Here is a 17,126-nt window from a genome sequence, read left to right as displayed (position 1 = left end):
TAGTCTGGGTGTCTTTGATATAATGCCGTGACAAAGGGAGACGTTCGAGGTTAGGCGTGGATGTTCGAAGAGTTTCAAGATTCTGTCATTGGGCTTATTCACTTGAGAGCCTCATGTGATGCTGATCGATTGATGACCTGAAGATGAAGACTGACTTTGTTGCTGATCCATATCGTGGATAAGTAACTATGACAATGTGACTGAATTACCTTTTGTGCCTTTTCTTGCTAGGTATCAACTGTGCTGTTTAATAGTTTTCTTTAGCTAGATGTTTTCCAAATTCATGTTCTAAATTGTTTTCGCATGAAGTCCCACATGCAGATGCTACTCTGGGTTAGGTGAGGTTCCTACCTTATGACATTGACAAACACAGACAACTGACGAACTGGTTTGCTGAACTTCGCTATTCATGTTGACTTATTCTACTGCTTTAGAATGTACACTGATGCAAGTTTTGATTAGATTATGTATTTGAATTAATACGGATTGCCTTGAATAAAGTTTGAATTAACCCCATGACTTAGTATTGCAACTAATAAGAAAATAAAATTGATAAAACTTATATTGAGTTCTGATTATTCATGACTGAACGTCATGGTGTGATGCTATTAACTGCTGATTAGTGTTTTTCAAATGGTTGATTTGTGTATTGATGAACATAGGTTACACAGTAGCTAGGATACTCCATGCGAATCAAAAGGTCCATCGACTTATACGCGTCCCCTTATAAATTTACTAATTAAGGACCGAGTGCGCTAACAACCCCTACCCTTATACCTGTTCCTGTACTGATGTTGCTGTCCCGATGACGAAGTAGACGTTGTTGCTGACTACCGTAGTGATTTGGTAAATGTATGAACTGTGAATTGTTATTTGTCTTTTGTTTTTCAGGTACCAGCTGCAAATGTTTTTTTACTGCTGCATATTTTTGATAGCGCCATAGGTAGATGTTTTTTAAATTTGTGTTACTGAAACTTTAACATGAAGTGCAACATGTTGATGCTAATTAGTGTTTAGTGAGGTGTTACTCACATGCTCATGAATAATTATTTATATTTTTGTCTTATTATCAGATGTATTCAATTTCTCTTGCTCAGATTCTGTTGCTACTGTTTTGTGTAATAACCATTATTATTTGTCTTTTCTCATTGATTAAACTTGAATATATCCGTTGTTCGAATCAGTCTTTGTTGTTTCTCTACTTGTATCATTTGTGTTTGAGAACTGTTTTCGTGACTTTAATGTTGTTAATATAGGGAAATAAATTATTAACTTCTTAATAAACTGGTGTGGTTATTGAAGTTGAATTATCGTATGTTGTATGTAATGTCTAGGACATATTTCAAATTACATTTTCTTTAAAGCAGATTCGGTTTGATCGACCTAGTATATGAAATCCACTATCTAGTCTCTTGTGACTAAAATATAGCTGGGGTTTCTCCGAGTTAAAACGTCTTTACAAGTTTAAAATTGACACAATTTTCAAATGGACGATTTTTTTTTTTTTTGATTTGTTAATATAGGACACTTTTTTGGTGCCTAGGCCTATTTTCTAACCCACACCAACCCTCTGGCTCGTCGCTGACAGTTACTGTGCCTCCCATGGAGCCACTTGCTCTGGAGTCCCTGCGGTCTCATTCCCTAAGCCTGGCACAATGTCCTCTGTTCCATAACACACATACACGTGATAGGGATAATGTTGAGAGGGCCAGCTTGCCTTACAGCTTCTGACCTGGCCCTTGTGTGTTAGAGCGCTTTACTGAAGGCGTCAGAATCCTTAATAGCACCTCTAAAATTAAAAACGCTTTGTGCAAGATATGTAAGCGTGCTACAGCCAGTTCTACTGAATCCCTATATATATATACACACGTATATATATATATATATATATGAAAAGCAACACACAAATCACTGGACTCGCTAACTAACGCATCGCTTCAAAGCTCACGTTCGTAGCGCATAGCACTACACTACAGACATCCCGCAGGGAGCTCTAGACTTTCCAGGTCGCACCTAACTGACTTGACAACTCGTCGAAGCTCATAGGTACCTAACCTGCTGCAAGGGCCCTCGCTTCTTCCTCTTAGGTGAGCGCCACACCAGGATTTGCAACAATGACAGTCATCCTCACTGCAAGTTACAGGCAGCCTTCTGACCCCGATACCTGCACACTGCCTCGCACTGTAGCAAAACTACTCTTCTCTTTTCAGCAGCTGGACAGAATTCAGACAGTTTGTCCAAAGGCAGCCTTTACAGAGACTTTGGCGTCCAAATATAAAAAAAATGTATAACAAAGACACCCTTCCAAGTACACAGCCGACACGCCGTAGCCTGCTGCTCGCATAATGCGCGGGTGTCCGTGCCCACCTACAGACCACATAAACGTAATACAACACAACACAACATAAACATAAAACCGACCAACTGAGCCCGTCTCATCAATCATTTCCGGGGCAGCATTGGGTTGTTTCTTCTGTGGTCTGTGGGGAGTCTTTTCCGGGGCGTGCCACTCTTTTGCTAACCAATCGCACAATTCTATGGGGCAGAGCAACCGCCCATTCTTTCCTAGTACCGCCCCTGCCTTGTCAATCTGTATAAGCTAGCTTTCCCATTTCCTCTACCTGTCTTCACTTATTAAAGTCGGTTAAAGTTCTTCGTATATCGAAGTGGGACAGAGTCGAAGTGGGCAAGGCGGACCTGCTGTTGTATTTTAAGATGCGCTTTCTCGGGCGACGGAAGGTAAGAACAGCTTTTGGGAACATCCCACCTGCTGCGGGGATGGTTGTTACGTGCGAAAATTTGATTTTTTTCTGACAACACAGGTGAGAGGTATTTGTAACAAGCAGATGAAAGCGAAATAAGCCGGGGGATTAATTCGTCGCCTGTTCTTCGCCGAGTCACACGCAACAGGTGCCTAGGAAAAAAAATCCAATTATGTTCTCATTATCAACTAATCTTGGAGGGGGTGGAGCTTTGTCTGCCTTTGCAAGGCACCCGAGAATCTCCTTTTATATTTTTTGCTAGAAAGCGAATGTATACATGGCACTTAAGGGGCGGCTAGCGCCGTTCGTTTTATTTTTAATCGAAATGAATTTAAACCCTTTTTTCAGTTTAAATTCCTCGGGTAAGATTAATGTTTTAAATGGAGTTAAGAAAGTATCTGAGACTTGCATTCAAGATGAGGTGTGTCACTTCTTTTGAAGATTCAGGAATATCTTCATTTGAAGTGTGCGCTGGGTATTTGACTCTGCTTTATACTACAGGTCCATTTCCAAACAAAGTTGCAACGTTTTTTTATTTCAAATTCTGTATCACAAGTACACGGTGTTTTCTGGTTCAGAAAAATGTATGGTTCTATAAGGGCTTTTTGCTGTGAAGTGAGGGGTAACCTGAGAAATGCAATTAACAAATATTTCCAAATAAGACATACTCTGCACTCCTGTACTTATATTTTCTTTTTGTACCGTATGAACCAAGAGATGTTTACCTTTCCTTATTATCCATATAGTCTGTTATAAGCTGTGGCTCTTATGTATTTTCATATCTTATTGATATATTTAAAGAGTTCTGACACCCGCTGGGCTCGTACGTGCTGTAAAAAGTGATAAGTAATAATGGACATTACATAGTAAACCCTTAACAGCATGGGTTAAGTTTGAGCAGTGATGTGGTATTCGACCTGTACAAACTGTCGCTAGAGACATTAAAGTTATCCTTGTTGTGTCACAAAAGAGTGAGTTGAGAGTTCACATTAGGGGAGGTCCAAATCAGTGACAGCACTAGGTTTACAGTAGGTATGGTTTGGGAGTCAAAGTGATGTGAATGTTCTCTGCAGAATGTGATCTTTAAATGAGAATCACTGTGATGTGACACATGTATTGTATGCCGAATGCTCTTTGATTTTCAGGGTGTGATAACAAAAGTGGTACTTCCTTTCCATTTCAGTTGGCAGTATTGATTATGGAAGTTTTGTGAGCAAACCATGAACTTCTGTCCCAAAAACAAGTGTCTCGAACATAGTAAGCTTTGAAAGGGATAACACGTACTTACTTTTGATAAACTGCACATTTTAGATAACATTTGCTAATGTTTTGTATTGTGGGAAAATGCTTGCCCCTGTCAATAAATGTAAGATGGTTGTTTAGAAATGTCTCCAGAAAGGTTTTGGTAGTTGGACACCTTATGTTCACGAGTACGTCACTTATTGTATTGAAGAAGAGGTGTCTTACTAATATATTCTTCTGCTGCGCTGATCTAAATTAACATTGAGTGACATGATTTGATAGTACTTATATTGTTTCAGAATCATGAGATCTGCTTCCCAATCCCAGTTTTTACTTGACTAAATTGCCTGATCATTTGCAATTAACGTTGTCTGCTTGTGCATCTGATTCCTTGTCAGTCAAAAGTTATGACTCCTTGCAGATAGGTCAATCTGAAGTATTCAGTACTATAGGCATAAACAGGCATTTATATTTATCTTGTGAATTGCAGATTTTCCTTGTTGTTAATAAAAGTCTCCAAGATAGAACAAGCATTAGCAAAGCCAATAAGCCCCACCTTTGATACCTATTGGTTTTGCCAAATGTTTTTAGCCATTCTGCACAGCTTCCCTAATCCTGTCCAGCGCGGTTAAAAAAAAAAAATCCTTTGGCGGAGCAGCTTTTTATCTGCGAAGTATTTGTGCAGCTTAAAAGTGAAAACGCAGTACAAGGAAAATTCCACACCTGTGTAGAAAAAAAGCGTTCTTTTTAACAAACTGACACAAAAACGATGAAAAAAACAGTTAGCAGAACTGGAGATATGCAGTTTCAAAGTTTGAGGTAAAAAATAGTGCTTAAAAGCACAAAGCGCCAACTGTGGTTATCTAGTCGTGCCAGACTGGGACAAAGTCACAAGTTCAGGTTGACTGCAATGGAGCACGGGCTGGATAGAGGGGCCAAGTTAGGCCTGCAGAGAATTGCAGCTTATGTCCTTGATTAGGTGTGTTCCGCCAAGTGGGGCGATTCTGATGTGTGCTGCTCGGCCCGCATTGAGGTGCGTCACCCTGCGTCAGTTCTCATGAGGGGCTGTGATTCAAGGTCTGCATCGAGTTGTCACGCTGTGTCAGTTCCATGGGGGAGCTGTGGGGTTGCCTCACTCTGCATCAGTTCGTATGAGGATCTGCTAGGGCTGCGGTGCGAGCTCAGCGTAAATTTGCATCTTGTGCCTGTTTCGATGAGCTGTGAGGCTGCGTCGGATTGCATCGCACTGTGTCAGTTCTGACGGGGACCATAAGCTGGACTGGTAGAGCACCTTTAGTTCCACTTCAAAGTGTCCAGGACTGGGGAGGCATCACTTGGTGTGGGTTAGGACTCGCAGCATTCAGATGGTCCTAACCCAAGATGATCGGAGCCTTTTCTAATGCTCTGATGAGGAGGCCAGTCAACTAGCCCTGGAGTCATTCTAGTGGTCCTGGGCTCAAGGTTCCGGTCCAGTTTTTCCTCCTCTGGTAGTAGAGCAGTTTTGCGGTCCTTCTGAGTCTTCCTCAGGTCCAGAAGTGATATGAATATCAATCAATATTTATACCCAGTGTCCACTTTGAACTGGGAGAAGCTTTTGGACTCTGCCCCTCTCTCCCTCCCCCCCCACATGCCCCCAATAGAGGTGTCAGGAATTTCCTGCCTTGGTCTAAGTCTGCCACGGGGCACAATAGGTTAGTGTGAAGTCCTTTGTGTTTGAGCTGAGCCAGTGTCTTCAAAATGCTAGTGTGTTATGTGACAGCTGCTATCAAGTCAGAGATGACCCATCCTGCCAACACCTAGATCCCCTTTTGTGATGCTACTTGGGAAGAGTATTCAAAGGCCAACTGTACCTAGTCATGTGACCTAGGTTATAGGCTGCAGGCACCAAATGGTTAGTACAAGAAAATGCCAAATTTCTAAAAGTGCCATTTTCAGAATTGTGACTTAAATCCGACTTTACCGTTAAAAGAGGAATTTATATTACAATTCCAAAGGGCTTATTTTGCCATATTAAACTGGCAGTTTAAAACTGCTAGCAGGCTGCAACAACAGGCATGTTCTACAGAGGTACTTAAGTGGGTGGCACAATAAGTGCTGCTGGCTCACTAGTAATGTTTAATTTACAGGCCCTGGTATAAGGTCTCCCACTATCCTAGGGACTTATAAGTAAATGAAATATGTCAGAGGTGTAAGCAAATGAGCACTGGCTAACAGTGGTATAAAGTGCACAGAATTCTAAGGCCAACAAAAACTAATTCAGTAAAATAGGAGAAGTGAAGGCAAAAAGGTTGGGGGGAGACCACCCTAAGACTGACTGATCTAACAAGCCCCAAATACAAAGACTAACCAGAGGCATGACCCATTTAACTCAACAAATCAAAGCAGAAGAAGACACAAGTTTAAAGGATTTTCTAGGACCTAAAGGTTATTAACTGTTGTAAGGAGGCAAATGTTCTTCAATGAGCGGTCTTTTATTTGTATGTTTTAAGGCAAGAGCCTCTGCAAAAATTATGATGTTTATGGAAATAAGGGTAAAACAGAATCTAAGCCTGTCTTGGTTCTTCTTGAGCTATTGAAATGAACCCCTGACAAAGAATATTGCCTGGCAGAAAGCTCTAGTCCTTTATATCAGATAGTCGTTTAACGTAAACTAAACACAACATAGATAGCTTTGCAGATCTTGTTTTTAAAGATGTTAAATTATCACCATCTCAGTCAAGAAACAACCTAAAAACAACATTGACATCCCTTTATGAAGTGTACTTGCCACGAGGAAGATCAGGGATATGTTCCCCCTTTAAGAATTCGCAGGTGAGATGGTGTTCACCCTCTGGTTTTCCATCCACTCAAAAGCGTTCAGCTAAGACTCGGATTGGTAAGTATTGACAGCTCTGTGAGATGAACCTTGACTTTCACTGGAACTAGAAAATGGCATTATCAGGGTTACATTTGCTGAAATGGGATCTGCACATCTTCCTACTTAACCTCTAAAGATCTTACTGACAATAATCCATCCACAGACAGGAGAGAAAATAGGAGAAAAACAGAACTCCTGATGATGTTGCGATATGGAAATCTTTCCGTGCAACATGCAGACAGCTCATCACTCAGGGTGGTGTAACCCGCGTGGTTCAGTCTAGCATAATCACACAGAATTATCTAAGAATTATGCCAGAAGAGTAATTCTGCATTTAGCTTTATTTCTTAGTGCAAATGCCCATTCACATCCAAAATGGATGTAAGTATGCATTTTGTACTAAGAAATAGCGGTCAGTACAGAACATGAATAGCGAGTGCGAGCAACCCGCTCGTGCTTGCTAGATGTGCTCTGGGGGTAGGATTTTTTTCCCCTCCAAATTACTCAGTTATGCGAGGAGGAACAATTGAGTAATAATGGGTAATTCTGCATCCAAGAGGAACAAGGAATTAATGAAATTACTCAGATTACTCTGGTGTAATTGAAATTCTTTCCAGGCTTACTCATCACATCAGCCAAAGGAAAGTACTATACCCAGAACAACAATTTAGCAACCAACCAAAGCAGAGCGTCCTTCAACACAATCTAGCACTGCATCCACCACATGCCAGACACATCCATTCCTCTCTCTACAGAAAAGTGCAGGGCCATCAAGCTCTTCATCAGTGAAAAAAACAGAAGATTTGACAGCACCATGCCTGCTTTATGTCTTGCGTCCACCCCTTCCCATATAGTCCCAAAATGGTCAGCCTTTCAAGCCCAGTATGACTTGGATCACACTGTAGCATGGTGACTGTTACCTAACACATTGTAGACCATGCCCTCTTTTCACAGATGGATGACCCCTATCTCCTGATATTGTTGGACCTCTCAGCTGCCTTCAACACAGCCTACAATCCCACTCTCTTATGCACCCTGGAGTTTCAAATGGGATTCACTAGCAATCCCCTTCACTACCTCCAGGTTCCCTACTCCCTACTCTTATCTTTATCCTCCACATGAATCTGCTTAGTGCTCTACTCACATATAACAGCATCAAGATTCACCACTATGCCAATGATAAACAGCTCTAATTGAAAATCTCCTCTGGTTCAGACATTCACTGTCTTGAACACTGCCAGCAAACCACCCAGAACTGAATGTCCAGTGCCTGCCAGAAGCTTAACTCAAACAATGTTGAATTCCTATAGCTTGCCAAGAACAGCAAACGAAGCCAAGCTCAATGACATGAATCTAGATAGCTTCAAACGCATCTTTCACTGAATGCTAAATGACGTGGGTTCGCTCAGTACCAACCTCACCCGCAAGGAACACATTGCCAAACAGTCAAAACCAGCCTGGTACCAATTCTGTCTTCTAAAGAAAGTTAAACTGTTGCTTCCAGAAAGTGATTTTTCAGAAGTGCTGTTCAAATTCATGCACTCTCACATGTAAATGGAGGGTAATGTCCTGCTCCATCATTTCCAAGACTCTATCCTGCATGCCACAGCAAGTCTTTTCTTGGGCCTGAAAAAATATGATTGCATGCTCCTCATTTAAATGGATCTCCATTAGCTCCCCTTGCAGGATGCACTACTTTCAAAACCCTCTGTATCATTTAGAAAGCCATCACAACCAGCTCCCTTGTTTATTAACTTGGCTGCACACCTGCAGCCAAGATGCCATCAGACAGCAGGACCTTAAAAAAACTAACAAGGATGCAGGCCCTTTCCATTTGTGCACTCAGAATCTGGAACAACATCCCTGTATTCATCAGGACCACCCCAACGGTGCTTCATTTTAGGAAAGAGTTGGAGACTCACTACTTCAACTAACAAATCACAAGGTATTAACGGTCCACAACTCAACTACCATTCCTGTCCCTCGCAGACTTTGACCCTGTACCACTTTCGCTGATGTTTGGCTAGGTTTATGGTATAGAATTATCTTATACATACATACATGTAGCTTTTCTACTACAACTCTGAAGTTCAAGGGAGAAAAAGTGCCAGCCAAGAGTAAGGAAATGTCTCTAAACATGCTGACAGAAAAGTAAGAAATCTAACAATGAGAAATTGGATCTTTCTAAACCAATCTGTCACTCCATCAACTATTAATGCAGCTAGAATTTACAGCAACCTCCTTAGACATTTTTGGGATTCATACTAAGGGAACTTAATTTATTTTATGCAACAAAGGGTGTCCAGCGCTGTGATGGTATTAATTGTGTTTGACCAATGACTTTGTGTTTCACCACTGCGCATATTAGTTGCTCGATGTTCACCAGTAGCACATTATATGTTTTGTTCAGTTTACCTGCCTATTGGATTCAACATGGAGTTAGCCATTTCACTCTGTATTCAGTTTAGCCACCTATTGGCTTTGACATGGCATTAGCCATTACATTTTGTATTCAGCTCAGCTGCCTATTGGCTTTGACATGATATTAGACATTACATTTGATATTTAGGTTAGCTGCCTATTGGCTTTAAAGTGGAGTTAGACATTGCAGTTGAGACATTGCAGAGATGTCTGTGTTCTTCCAAGCTATGTTTTTCCACAAGATGGACCAAGCTGTTTTCTTCACACCAGACCTTAGCTGATAAGAGCATGTAGATTTTGTGTTTACCTCGCAATCCAGTCTGAGAGCGGAATGGCTCAAGAGAACTGGCCATTCTCCAAGGTCGTTCAGATCTCACACTGAGTTTGCTTTTAAGGATGACTCTGGGCTACAGTGAGTTAGATTCAAATCTGCTTGACTTCAGGCTGGAGCTAGACGTCAGTTGCCAGTCTCCCGTTCGGGTAGATAATCTCTTTCTCGCAGTTGACCGGAGTCATCAACTTGCAGATCCCAGAAAGATGAAGCTGAGTTAGGCCCACCTTGCCCATACGGTGATGAATTTTGACTTTTATGCTTTGCTTTGCAATTATATTATGCTATAATCATATATATATTTGCTATGTACATTGCAACTGAGAAGTACTGTGATATATTTTGCTTTCATTGCTGTGACTACTTTTTAAACGTGGACTTGAAATCTACTAATTTGTTCTCTCAGGTACTTGTGGGTGGGGGAGAATTAACAACAATAAAGGTCTTCTTTGAACTCAGAAGTGCATTCCAGAGAGGTTCTGTAAGCTCCGATAGGAGATATGTAGGAAAGCAGAACAAGCGCGTCCTGTCCCCCCAGACTGTTTTCTAATAATACTGTTTAAAGAGGCTTCAGTATTTTTTTACAGGTCTCTCATAGTTGAAGTCAGTGCTGTTTATCAGAGGAATGAGAGAACATAATTCCTTTTTAAAGCTTTGCTTTCTTTCTCGTTATGAAAGGCAGAAGAATTTTTCAGAAGGCATTAGACTGAGCTCTATTGAAAGAAATGGGAAAAAGAAATAATGTGAAAAAATTAGTTAGCAATTAAAATCCATCACCAAAGAAGTTACTGTTCCGAAGTGTAAACAAACATAATAAAGACAATGAAAGGTTAAATCTACTGAAAAACCAATATAGAAAGTGCATCTGTAGGCCAGAGTCTCTCTTTTGCAGTTTGAGTGCTTGGTGCAAAGAGTCCCTCTGAAAATGGATGCTTTCTGAGTCCTTTGCAGGAATGAGCAACCTCAAGTTAGGACGTGCTAGGAGCAGTCTTGACCAATAATTAGGGACGCATTGGAAAAAAGACTGAGCCGGCTGTTTAGTAACACAAAAGCGAACGGCTGCCTGAAAGTCAAACACGTATGTGGTGAAGTATTGCCTGAGGAGACAGAAAAGCCCCCGAAGCGATGTCGGGTCTGCGTTTGAGAAGAACAGAAGGGAGGGATTAGCTGGAAAAAGTAACAAGGAGACGTACAGAAGAGCTATTTAGGAAAAACAAAGAAATGTGCGTAAGGCACATTTCAAATAAAAATACTTCCTAGGCAATAATGCATTTATAATTATATTAAAGGAATACTTATCTTGTCTGCGAGCAGTAAGAAAGGAGTACTTATTTCTTTCAGTCTAGACTATAGTATGGTTTTTCCATGTTAATGTTGTACTACTGCTTGATTCCCATTAATTATTTTTCGCTAAGTATTGTGGGAAGTGTAGTTTTTCTGTTTTGACTGCTACCTAAGATAAAGCAAGGAAAGAAACATAATAGGATCCCTCGTTCTTGTTATAAAATTCAGCTTGATTGAAGTTGGATTGGTGGCATTTAACTAGAGGAAAATATCAACTATCATCTTCTGTAGGGTTGACTTAGAAGATACAAATATCAGCACAGAGGTTCCAGTTCATTACAGTTTTTTTCAGATGTGTTGCCAATTACAAAAGTACCCTGCCGAGCTATCTTTACTGACAGTCAACTGACAAAGAAAATATTCAGTTAGAAGGTTTAAGATGATTTCCAGTCTGTCGCTTGAATTGTATCAAGTCTGCTACTCCTTCCATAGGTATTGCAGTAAATGCGTCTAGGAAGGATTTAAAAGCAAATCTCACCATATTTCGCTCTAAGCTATTTTTAGGGTGTATACAATATTTATAAAGCACAAATCTAGTGAGTTGTACAGAGAACATGTGGTGGGGAGGCACTGGCAAGAACGACTGAAGATTATGGTGTCAAGAACTGTTAGAATATGGGATGAGCTGGCATCAGGGATGATTAGATGGTCACTGGGGTGAGAGGCGATGGCAGTAAGGATGTAGTGGTAGTGAGGCCCAAGACAGGGTGATCATGTAATATTTACAGAAAGGTAGGGGAGATGAGGGGGGAAGGTGGCAGGGAGACTGTAGGGTTGTGAGTGGAGAGCTGAGGAGATTGCCAGAATACTTCTAGGTCTGGCAGCAAGGTGATTTCAGTTTTTGGTACAATTTTCTAATTTGTTTGCTAAAATGATCAGTTGAGTAAACCTTTACTGTCGAGATAAGTGTGTAGACAGCAGGTCCACTTGAAACTTTGTATGCATGAAGTCAAGCTGTGACTAGACTCCTCCACTGCAAACCTGACACTCTTTTGGTGAGTGCAGTCAACACTCAAATGCCAATTTAGTAACTATTTGTGGGCCAGACTCTAATCTTTATTGAACTACTCTGTCACGTTTAGTTTGTCCTAATAAGTTCAACCAACAGTTGATTCGTTAATGGAGAATACTCTCAACACAGCTGCTTAGGTCAATCAAAGCAAAACGTAATTCTAATATAGCCTTAGAACCCGCCGTAGCGGGCTCTGCCGGCTATTAAAGGCCTGCTCCCCGCGTTAAATGCCCGAGCCGAACGCGAGCGCATTTAACAAGGGAGAGGGACTTTAATAGCCGGTAGAGCCCGCTACGGCGGGTTCTAGGGCTATTAGAACATTCTGCCACTCAGGGCAGAATGTTCTATTAAAAAAAAAAAAAATGTTCACGGAGCCCGAGGGGATTAAAATCCCCTCGGGCTCCGTGAGGCTTTGTTCACAGCTGCTGCTGTGAACAAAGCGAACATTGGAATGTTGGCGCTGCGGGCTTTTACCGGCCAGTAAAAGCCCACAGCACTCCATTGTTTTCAATGGAGCCCCCAGCATTCCAATGTTCTAATAAAACACATCCTTAAAACAGATGAGAATAAAAGAGCGTCAAACAAATATGAATAAATAATTTCGTGTAAAGGAAAAAAAAATACATAAGCTTCTCACAGATAACACCTGTGATGGAATCCTTCGTATATAAAATGCAAGAATGAGGCACCCAGAGACACCGCAGATTTTTCTGCAGTAGCTATGCCTAATAATCTGATTTATCTCTAGCTAGATCTGTAAAGTACTTCTGTGTTTCAGCTAACAATTAAAACATCTTTTGAAAGTTGTACTATAGTTGTATGAGGTTGACGGCACTTCTCTTTCTTTTGTAATTGCCTTTTGTCAGTGTGCAGTTGTTAAACATTGCATAAACTACAAGCATTAACAATGCCAGTAGTTCTGGCATTGACAGGTGCAATGGTTAATATGTATTACAAGCCTATGCCACAAAAGGAAAAAGAAAATGTGCCAGAAACCTAAACGTGGCTGTCACGTGCTTTCATAATGTTAGTCTAAAACAGCACATTTTAAAACATTGTTGTCACAGAACAGGAATTATTTATGTTTAGGCCGACGAGAACAGTGTGTCCATGCACTGAAGTAAGCCAAAGGGAAAAGTGGGCTTACCTACTGTCAAATGTTGTACGGCGCTGTGGAGAGAGGTAAAATCTGAATGACAGTTTAACAGACAAGTGGATGAAGCCTACTGACCCAAAGCCCCTCTATATATATATTTTTTTTTTGGAAACATAATAGTCAAGTGCGACCGCTAAAGCAGTGTCGAAGGCCAGGCATAAACAGTACACAGCTGAAATTGAAACAAAAACAGAAAAAAAGATCTAAGTGCATACGTAAAGATTGCAGAATTAAAGTCTGTTACATGTGGTGATTGAACATGCAGTTCCAAAATATAAGGTTTAAGAGCCATAATCCACCAAGTACTGGTAAAGCCAGGAAGGCTGACCTTAGCAAACTGGTTTGGTGGTTAAATGTTTTTTTTAATTGGAAACCCATTCGATCCACATAAAAAAGAAACATGGCAGCTATATGCTTAAATAAAATAATGAAAAACAGGTCATTTTAGTTGGAAAGTATAACTGCTTCCTAACAAACAGCTGTGCTTAGAACTGTTATAGAAAACCCTTTTTTAGTTTTAATGCACATCAAGGGAAAGTATGATTATTTTTGACACAAAAAGGTACTATTGGCTTTAAGTTACTTTAACCTAAAGTCCTAGTATAAAAACACAAGGATGACTTAAATAAATAAACCAACATTTTTGAGGCCGGTAGGTCGCGTTTAATGTGCCAACACATTTAAACACTGGCATTCACAAATGCTTCCATCACACTTAAGACTGTCCTACTGGCTTTGCCAGTGCCAGGAACAAATAGCAAAACGGCCTGTGTATAGAACGCATCAGAAGCTGAAGTACTGAATGTAATAAACAGCTTGATTGAGTGCAGTTTTCAGATGTAAAACAGTGCTGTATGCCTTGGGATTGAGGCATGCCCTCGAAAATAGAATGAGTATGTAGGCCATGGTACGCTGTGACAGAATAATACTTCCCTGGATCGAACCAAAGCCCTCCCTCCCTAAATATATTTTAAAGAATCGGGAAGAATTCATCTTGCAGATAGCTGTGGCATCTAGTTAGACAAAAAAATTGAAAAAACGGAATTGTAAAAGTAAAGCATTGGCCCACCAGCTCTGGTACTGAAGAGCTTTTCTTTTTAGGCTGACGTGCAATTGTGAGAAGGGAACTGCTGTCATTCACAGTGCTAGATGTGAACTGACAAATAGCTTCGTGTGAAGCCTCTATGTGATTGTTTATGTGTTCTATTTGCTATGTATAGTATTACATGAGGTTGGTAAGAGAGATTACGTTTTTTTTAGGCCAGACCTTGAGGGAAAACGTTTCCTCACTGTAGTTAATAGCAAATTAAAAATATTGACTGAAGTCCAAGGTGCTCAAAAAGTTTGTGTGATAAACATAATTATCCAATTTCTATTTTTAGCACATGTTATTCACTCTGTTATCCCTTGCAGTGACTGTATGAATTTGCTTGCTTCTTGTGGTTAAGTGTGACTGCTGGCTGCCAACCACATTCATCAAATGCCTAGATATTTGAGTTTGTGATATTACCATTTCAATCCCAGCGATTCTAATATTGCTGGGGTGCAGTAGATGTTTAATGCAAATACCTCTGATTTTTCTTTGTTTAGGGAATACCCTAACACAGCTGAGTAACTATTTATTTCTTCCATAATAAAGGGGATGGCCTTGTCTGCTTCTTCTTTGAAAATTAGTACATGACCTGCATAGGCCCTACAGCTGGGTTTGACAGCTGGGAATGAGATCACTTTGATTTTAACATTGGCTCTTAATGAGTATAACAGTGGTTCGGTAACCAGTAAGAATAGGCGTGGCGCTGGGGGCATCTCTGTTGTGTGCCCCGTAACAAGCTAAACGAGGAGGAATGATGCAGTTGATTCTTACTTTTGCTTCCTTTTTTGAGCATAAGACCCTGATCATGTGAGTGACATTGTTTACTAGTAATGGTCTGGCGCCAGTCAATTATGTGAGCATCACTAGAGGGGCTTTGGCTCCACCCACATGTTGGGAGCCAGGAGTACATGTTTTGATTGGGCAGACTTGTGCTTCCACACTAAGTGCTTGCCCTCCAGCACCTGTGATTATTTTGTTTATTTATCCAGCTGACTGAGACTCAACTTTCATGGGCACGCATGACATGTTGTAAATGTGCCTTAGATAAGTAGATAGTTTATGGTGTTTGTCTTTCTTTGGCAGCAGCACAGATGGGAAGAGGGTAGTTATTAACCTACGTGGATTTTTAAATCTGGCCTGGCAGTGCAACCGTCGAATAACCTTTTAACCTACACAAATAGTATTGTACAGTTCTTTGCTTCCACACAAGTACTGTCAATCCCCATGCTATTAATTTGTAGTGTTTCCCACTAGCATACATAATTTCGTGAAAGCCAGAGTTGTTGGCATTTCCAATGCTTGTTAAATTTTTGGAGTAGAAGCTTTAAGAAAGTCCAGCAAATCCTGTCAAAGGCTTTCTCCACGTTTCAATGCTAAAGTGGCCACTGCGGATTTCATGATTATTAATCTTTGTTAGTATGTGACAAAACATCCTGATATTGTCATAGGCTATTCTTCCCCTCGAGAATCCTTTATGTCCTTGGTGTATTCATTTGTTAATAAGTTTCTCAAATATGAATGCTGGGATATTTGCATAGATCTTATAAATAATCAATATTTATTAGTGTTGTTGATTTTAGGCCCATTCCATTGTATGTGAGGACAGTGGCTTCAGTCAGCCTTCTTGTTCAGCCACTAGCCACACCCCGGAAAGTGTTATTTATAAGTTTTGGACCAATCCTTTGTGCGAGTGTCTCTGGTGTTCTTTCCACGAAGGATATGGGCAAGTTTGATATCGGCACACCGTGAGAAATTCAGTAGTCTTACTGACGCCCTTTCGCTATGTGCGACGCGCTGAAAACCCCTCTGGATCTTCGCAAGCACCAGAAGTATCCAAGCAGCGAGGACGCTTATTGGGGGCCTGAGCTCGGAGTAGGACAACGTGCTGAAGGGCATCATGGATGCATGAGAGGGGGGAGAAAGATACAAGGGTGAGAGGGAGCTCCTGAGTGCTTGGCGACAGACCTAGGTATAAAAGAGAAACCTACGTATGGGGTAAAGACGGAGGGAGAGGAGAGCACATGGAACAATAGTAAATGGAAAACAGAAATGCATTTTGAGTACAAAGAGGGAGACCTGGTGTAAAGGGAGACAGGAAACAGACCAGAAAAGCCTAGAGCATGAGAGTTACCTATAGTCTGCTCCGTTTCTGGACTTCTGTATGCAAAAAATCTGACGTCTGCACAAGGAACAACACTAATTGAAACCAGAAAAAGCTTTTTTTTTCCCGTAATAACAATTGCCACGTCAGAAATGCATGTATTCTCAGCTGGCTGACATTTCAGAATCGAATGAGTAACCACTAAGCTATAGCATTAGCCTTTTTAAAAGCATTCCTGAAAATTGTTTAGTAATTAAAGCTGTGGTCTGTAGGTGCACAGTGAACAGCTTACTACAATCATCTGTGAACTCGTGGCCTTTATGGAATAACATCTTTCACTGTTGTAGTAAGCAGAGCCCAATGTATGGGAACGTGTGATTCTGAGTTTGCTTCAAAAACATACTGTTAATTTGTATAGAAGGTTGGAGCCCACTCTCGGGTGAACGGAAGACATCTGGAGGCATGAGAGGGAGAGACACAAAGGTACAAGCGAGTGAAAGACCTGTAAAAGAGAAGAAGTGAGAGAGACAACATGGGTGTGGCAGGGAGTTCCTCTGAGTATGAGGAAGATGTCTGAAAGCGGGACTGGAAGGAGTGGTGGGAAGGAACGAAAGCTAGTGGTGAGCGAGACGTGGCAGCAGCAAGGCATCTCTAATGATATTAGAGGGAGAGAAATCTATATTATTTTGCAATGTGCTTCCAAAATCCCGAGCACAGTAGATCCAAATACCGATACTATTTTAAAATAAAAATATTGTCTTCGCTAATAAGAATCGGTAATTCACAAATATAAATAGCACATAGCTT

At 40.9% G+C, this 17,126-nt stretch overlaps 1 protein-coding gene across 2 annotated transcripts in view; it reads left to right on the top strand.

Moving 5' to 3' along the window:
- The first annotated feature begins 2,573 nt into the window (after positions 1 to 2,573).
- The window catches only part of PRKCZ (protein kinase C zeta), a 604,208-nt gene continuing 589,655 nt past the window's right edge, over positions 2,574 to 17,126 (top strand). The window contains exon 1 of one of the 2 annotated variants that reach the window (XM_069240998.1): positions 2,574 to 2,739. The gene's annotated coding sequence lies outside the window, so the exon portion shown is untranslated. The remainder of the gene's footprint in view (positions 2,740 to 17,126) is intronic. The other variant, XM_069240999.1, reaches the window with a different exon arrangement.

Source organism: Pleurodeles waltl, chromosome 6, assembly GCF_031143425.1.
Source record: "Pleurodeles waltl isolate 20211129_DDA chromosome 6, aPleWal1.hap1.20221129, whole genome shotgun sequence".
NCBI lineage: Eukaryota > Metazoa > Chordata > Amphibia > Caudata > Salamandridae > Pleurodeles > Pleurodeles waltl.
The sequence above is the reverse complement of the archived record's forward strand: the minus strand, read 5'-3'. Positions and strand labels throughout refer to the sequence as shown.